General features: G+C 39.2%; 1 protein-coding gene across 3 annotated transcripts in view; it reads left to right on the top strand.

Annotated features, from left to right (window-relative positions):
* Positions 1 to 552: 552 nt before the first annotated feature.
* NUBPL (nucleotide binding protein like) overlaps positions 553 to 6,737 on the top strand; it is a 75,617-nt gene continuing 69,432 nt past the window's right edge. Inside the window, exon 1 of one of the 3 annotated variants that reach the window (XM_031065599.1) lies at positions 553 to 676. The gene's annotated coding sequence lies outside the window, so the exon portion shown is untranslated. Of the gene's footprint in view, positions 677 to 2,939; positions 2,978 to 6,737 lie in introns of those variants that run through there. The other 2 variants (XM_031065608.1, XM_031065604.1) reach the window with 2 other exon arrangements.

The following is a 6,737-nucleotide window of genomic DNA, read 5'->3' as shown; positions in this document are numbered from 1 at the left end:
CCCCTGCCTGCCGGGATGCTCGGCTCGGCTGCTCCGGCCGTCCAGCCGTGGGCGCCCCACGGGTGGTTCTCCTGTGGCACGGCTCAGGGCAGGGACTGCCCTCGGGCAGTGCCTGCCCGGCACCGCCTGCCCTCAGCACCTCGGGTTCCTGCTCCTCCGCTGCTGCTGTGTTCGTTGTGCCTGAAACAACTGTACCGAAAGGACCGCCAAGTCCAGTCTGTTTCACAAAGCTTCCGACTTTTAAGCAGCTGTTCGGTTTATTTCAATGCATTTTTTTTTTCTTTGACTGTTAAGATCAAGCATATTTAAGTGTTTGTCAAAAAAAGATGTAACTGGTGTTATTTTAAGTTGGCCCAGTCCTTGCCTGCCTGTGAAGCAGACTCCCTTTGGGAGAGCCCTTGTGCTGAATGTTTTTCTAGACAAGTGGTGAAAATTTCTCAGTGTGCCTGTAGGTTTCCTCCTGTCGGCTTTCTCTGCGAGAACTGCGGGTTGGTGCACGTGCATTCACTTGCTTTTTGGTTTTGTTAGTCCTCAAGCTCTGGGGATGAGGCTCTGAGGGACAAACGTGCTCGGATCCTGTCGCGAGGGCTGCCAAAGCAGAAGCCCATAGAAGGGGTCAAGCAGGTGGTCGTTGTGGCTTCTGGGAAAGGGGGAGTTGGAAAATCAACAACAGCAGGTAAGATTTCTTTATTTTTTAAATAATTTCCTTTGTGCATTTGCTAGTATTTTGTATGGAATATTTAGGTGCTTGTGTCATTACCTTGTGATTGGGTTCCATAACACTTCACCTCTGACAAGTCCTGTTGTAGCCATTGAGAATTTACTTGGATACAGAAATGTTGGCTTTAACTTTGAAATCATATTTTTGTGATAGTGCAGCACTGTCCTGAGACATCAAGGCATCTTCAGAGGTGATGTAGGCTGAGGTGAAAGGGATCATATGTTAGTGCAGCGACACTGTTCCTCCTTCCCTCGCTGCTTAGGTGTGCCTATACAGTGTCTTTCTCTGTAAAAGATACTAATATTTAGAAAGTTTCCAGATCAGGACTCTGTTCAATTTTCTCAACTACATATGTAGGTGTTTTATAAAGAAAAAGTGAAGCAGTACTTATAAACCACACAAATTGATCAGAGCTTTGTGAAGTACCTTGAACTCTTCTCTTAGCTCCACTGTTAGATTTTGAATTAATTTTTCTCTAATTTTTTCTCTACCACCTGTTCCTAGGTGGTAGAATGAGATAGTATGTGGGCTACCAGTACTACAGAAATTGATTTGAACTTAAACAAATGAGAGAATGGAAAAATATTTGTTGTGCCAACATGTGCAAAAAACCATTTATTGTGCCTTCTTACAGTGGTTGAGGGAAAAATGACTGATATCAACCTGGATGTCTGCAAAACATTTGGCACTGTCCTACATGACATCCTTGTCTCTGAACTGGAGAGACTTGGAGCTGATGGGTGGACCACTTGGTGGATTAGAATTGGCTGGATGACTGCACTGTGTCCAGGTCTGGGTCCCCCAGCATAAGAAGGACCTGTGAGAGTGTGTCCAACAAGTCCAAATATGATCAGAGGGCTGGAGCACCTCTGCTGTGAAGACAGGCTGAGAGAGTTGCGATTGTTTAGCCTGGAGAAGACCTCAGGGACACTGTTAGAGAACTTTCTAGTAATTAAAGGGGGCTTACAAAAAGGAAGGAGTATGACTTTTTATGTGGGCAGATAAGACAAGGGTGAATAGTTCTAAACCAGAAGTGGAGAGATGTAGATTAGCTGCTAGGAAGAAATTCTGTACTGTGAGGGTGGTGAGACACTGGAACAGATTGCCCAGACAAGGGGTGGTTGTCCCATCCCTGGAAGTATTCAAGGCCAGGTTAGATGGGATTTTGGACAACCTTGTCCAGTGGAAGGTGTCCCTGTCCATGGCAGGGGTTTGGAGCTGGGTCATCCTTAGGGTCACTTCCAACCCTAACCATCCTATGATACCATGACACAGAAAGTAAAGTTCTTGGAAAAGATCTCTGTAAAGTGTTAGAAATGTGTTTAAAGATCTCTTTCTTAGCATCTAGACTGGAGAGGAGTTATTCTTTAGTTGAAGGATGTCTGCTGTTCATCTCCATGTGTTGTGAATAACACATGGATGTAGCTCTTAATGTATAATTTTGGGGTTTGTAGTTCAGCCATGCTTGAAACTGACTAATTGTCTAATAATTTCTAGAACAGACTAATATATCTGTACTAAAAGTAACTGTTCTTAAAAAAAAGGTTTTTTTGTTCTATTTAGCTATTGTCTATCCTATGCACAGGATACACCTATCTGTACAAAGACATGCAAAACAGTTAAAACTTGTGTTTCTTAACTGTCAAAAGGTATATCATTATAATACATAGACTGGTAGTTGTAGGTTACTAAAAATACCAAATACCTGTTCATCAATTGACAGTTTACAAAATGAAAATTTGAAAAGCAAATTCAGATTACTCTCCTTGTGTCTGCAAACAAATACCTGAATTTAAATTCTTGTAGCTGGTATCCGTGTGTAATTTCTATATAAAATTTAACACATGTATAAATAATACTTAGAGCTGTGAGTTCATTCCTGTGCATTTAAAAATAAAAAATCAGGGTTCAACAAGCATTAAATAAGATATTGGAAATGTAAATGAAGCATTTACATGTACCTGTAATGGACGGCCTTTTAAAATTAATGTTTTAATTAGTAATATTGAGAAGGAAATCCATATTCTTGTTTATTACCATGAGGATAAATTTGATGGTTCAGATGAACAACTGAATTTCAGATAAATAATATAAACAGAAGTATTACATGGCATCATTACTGAATGTTTTCTCTTGTTAGCAGTGATAACATTCTTAATATTTAGGAATTAAGTTTTCCTGCACTTAATCTTTTTGTTTTTCTTCCTCTTCTTCCTTACAGTAAATATAGCCCTTGCCCTAGCAGCAAATGATTCGGTAGGTGAGCATTTAATTATCAGCCTTAATGTGAAATGTGTGCCATAAATAAAATGGTTACTGCTGAGAGCAGTCGCATGCACTTAATGTAATTAATGCTTTTACGTAGTTAATTTCTAATTTGTTTTTGGTAGGCTTTTGAGTTTCTGTCAGTTTATTTATATTTTATCAGTACCATGAATAACTTAGTAGATGTCATCCTGCTTCTGAGTTTGGCTCTGTCCTTTCTCTGGTGTGTCACTGAGTTGAACTGCAATTCTGGAAGGATGTATAGATGTCATAGAGAATGCTTCTGCAGGTTGGAGACAATAAGAGACAATAAATAATTCTACCACTCCAGATCACTGACTTGAAAAAAATAGGAGTTTGTGCTGAATAGTGTCCGAACCATTTTTTTTATAGCGTCACAGATTTACTGTTTCTGGAGAAATTATGTATCAAAATACTTTATAAACAGCTAAGGTGAAAAACCCCAAAAACTATGTATCTTCCCTAAAGCTTGGAAGTAAAATTTCTGGAGTGATTTCCCAGCTCAGTATTACTAAAACTGTTGCCTGGACTATAAATAGATGGTAGGAGCCATTCAAGAGTAAAAACCGCAGGTGTTCTTTATGTCCACCTGCTGCAGTAGACTGGGAGTAGTTCCATTGTGCACATTATCGCCACACAGATAAACTCAGAAGTAAGTCTCCTTTGCAGTGGGAGGGTGTATGATGCAGGCTTTGTACTCGTAAAACATTAAATACAAAGTATACTCAAGTACTTTAATCAGGCAAATGTAGCATCTTCTTGTAAAAGACAAGTAAAACAAAACACAACAGGTAGGAGTGAGGGCTACATGCAATCTGCAAACTTCCTGGAGGAATTTTGTAAAAGACTTAAAAATATTTCCATAAACTCAGTCACATTTAATAAGAAGAGTGTTTAAAGCTGTTAAATGAAATATGTACTCTTTGTGATGGCATCTGATCTTGTTATTTCACAGTCTTTAATTCTGTGTTTTAAATAGGCTGTTGGAATAATTGGATCTCAGAGAAAAATCTGTCATGTTGAAAAGCAGAACTGTTTAAATGGTTCCTTCTAATCAAGTTTAAAACATGGCATTTGCTCTAATAGTTTTGCAAAAAAAACCCCAAAAACCACTCTGCAATGTGATCTGTGTTGTGGGATGGTCATTGAGTAGCTCCGTGGAAACAGTGTCAACCAGTTGCGCATAATAACTTTCTGTACCAGCTTATGGGCTTTTAAGATGCTGTCTGATACTTCTCAAACATGCAGTTTTATGCATTTAAAAAGATATTTAGATAAAGTATCTCTTTGTAATTCTGATGTACGCAAGTTTTGGGATTATGCCCTGTTTTAGGACTTTTGATGTTACAATTATGTGGTGGTGTGTGAAGTTGGAGGCTGGCATCTGGTGGATGTTAAATAATGAAGAGCAGCTGGAATTGATGAAATAGCTGTGAATTGTGTGAACTGGTGGTCACAGGTTAGCAAGCTGTTACTGTGGTGAAATGGTGCATTGATGTAGTTCCAAGTTAGAAAGTATGAAATTAAAGTGAATTAAATAAACAACTGTCTTGTTGGTTCATGCATTAATATATTTTTTCTTCTGTGGTTTATTTTCCTTAAGATAATTAATGGCATACATTATATTTATGTTTAACCTTTGGATTTGAAGTTGCTGGTTTGTTCATTTGTGTACTCACATTGATTTCAGTTCATTAATTTTGTGAGATAAGGTTTTAAAATTAAAATCTTGGTGACCTTGTTCCAGACTGGAACTGTCCAGTGCTCTGAATTCTATAAATCACTGCAATATTCAGTTTTGCAATGATGAATGAAGTAAATAAGGAGGTTGTTTTTCAGAGTCCATTGGTGCCTCCTGCTGTATTTTATAGTGAATTTCTTTGTCCTCAGGTATGCAGAAATGGATGCCTTTATTTTACATATAGTGACTATTGATGGTGCCTCACCTTGTCATGGTTTTTGTTTCCTTCATTGCTGTTGTAAGTTCGTCTCTTTCAGAAGAAGCAATAATGATTGTTAGTAGATCAGAGCTTCAGGAGGCCCCTGCAACCTCATTAACTGCCCTTATGTTTCTTATAAACAAAATACAAATTGATAGAAACTGGTCTTGAACTTGATGTGCTGCTTAAAGGAGGAAAGAAAGGACTTGTGGAGGAAAATAGGTCACCATGGCTATAAAGGTCTGTGCTTCCTTCATTAGTCTATGTTAAAAGTTCTATGCTTGTCACTGGTGTTCTTTTTCTAAGATAAAACAGGTTAAAGACTATTAAAAACATCTGTTTTCTGGTAAGTAAGATCTGTGAAAGATGCTCTCCTTTAAGAGGAGATGGGATTAGATTCTTGCTACTTTCAGCGATTGCTGTGACATCTTATTGTTTGGCGTATCATAAGTTGGAAGATTACCAGTCAAAGTGTAAAGGATTTTTTTGTCCTCTTGATAAAAGAAAACATCCTTCCATCTTTTAAAAATCTACTTTCTGTAGTGAAAAAACAACAAAAACCCCACTGTTTCTACTGATATATGTATTTTATTTTTTTTTTAACATGGCAGCTTTTTCAGTTATTGTAGTGATGGCCTGAAATACTAAGGCATCAGCAGAGCCTTGGACATTGTCATGGTCACACAGTGTTGTTGGCAGAGCTGGGATTAGAATTTGAGAGTTCAAAGTCTTGCATGCTGGTGCTCAGTCTGCTTTGCATATTTTTACCTCATGGTTACAGAGTAAATAATTCAAGACAGAAGTTCATTTAGATGCCTAGATACCATGTCCAAGACAGAGTAGTTTGGTGGATTTTTTGTTTTGGTTTGGTTTTTTTTGGTTGCTTGGTTGTTTTTTTTTTTTTTTGATTCAGAGCCAGGGAAGACAAGCAGGGCAGCCTCTTATGCCTTCCTAGCAATATTAGTTTTTTGGATTCCCTGGGTTACCTGTTGTAGATGGATTAGTTAAGAAATATATAAGCTCTTGGGCCTGTACCAAGGCCTATAAATCTATACAGTGTTCTTTTTGTGTTAAGAAGTAACTTAAAGTTTTACCCTTGTGTTCTATTGTTAATTGCTTGCTTAGTTTGACAGCTGATTCTTTTCATTCTTTTGATGTACCAGCAGTCAGTTGTGCTCCCCTAGGAGCACTTGGGAAGAATTTTTGGGTTTTGTGCCAGGACAATTCATATTCAGACTAGAATGACTATTTATGAAAGCTGCCTGGCCAGAGACAATTTATTGTAGTAGAAACAAGTTGAATTAATAGATGGCAGCAATAATAGGGTAGGGATTGCTTGTTTATGAACAGAGTATTTTAGTGAGCAAACACCAGCTGTGCATGACTAAGGATGGCACAAATCCAGTTGGGAGGCTGCATGCTTGTGCTGTCACTATGAGGCAAGCTCCCAGTCAGATTTCCTTTGGCTCGCCTTTTCGTTAGGGAAGATTTACATTTTCACTATAGGATGAAATGTTTTTTGTGTTGTGAAGGACAGAGGAGGAAGCAAAACCATATGGACCAAGTTAGCATGTACGCATAAGCAAGTGGCTTCTGCCTGCAGTCCTGGGGCACGTGGTGAAAAGCAGCAGTTTTCTGTATTCTGGCGTAGCGCCACGGGGTTACTGGGTGGAGGTGCAGACCGGGGCCAAGACGGGCAATGCACGAAGGCTGATTTTTATCGGGGGAGCGGACTTCCCCGTTTCGCCCAGCCGAGACCGCGGTTGCTGCGCAGCGCGGGGGTGGCGGCT

The sequence above is a fragment of the Geospiza fortis genome, unplaced genomic scaffold (assembly GCF_000277835.1).
Source record: "Geospiza fortis unplaced genomic scaffold, GeoFor_1.0 scaffold54, whole genome shotgun sequence".
NCBI classification, from domain to species: Eukaryota; Metazoa; Chordata; class Aves; order Passeriformes; family Thraupidae; genus Geospiza; species Geospiza fortis.
Note: the sequence above shows the minus strand (reverse complement) of the source record. Positions and strands in the feature narration are given on the sequence as shown.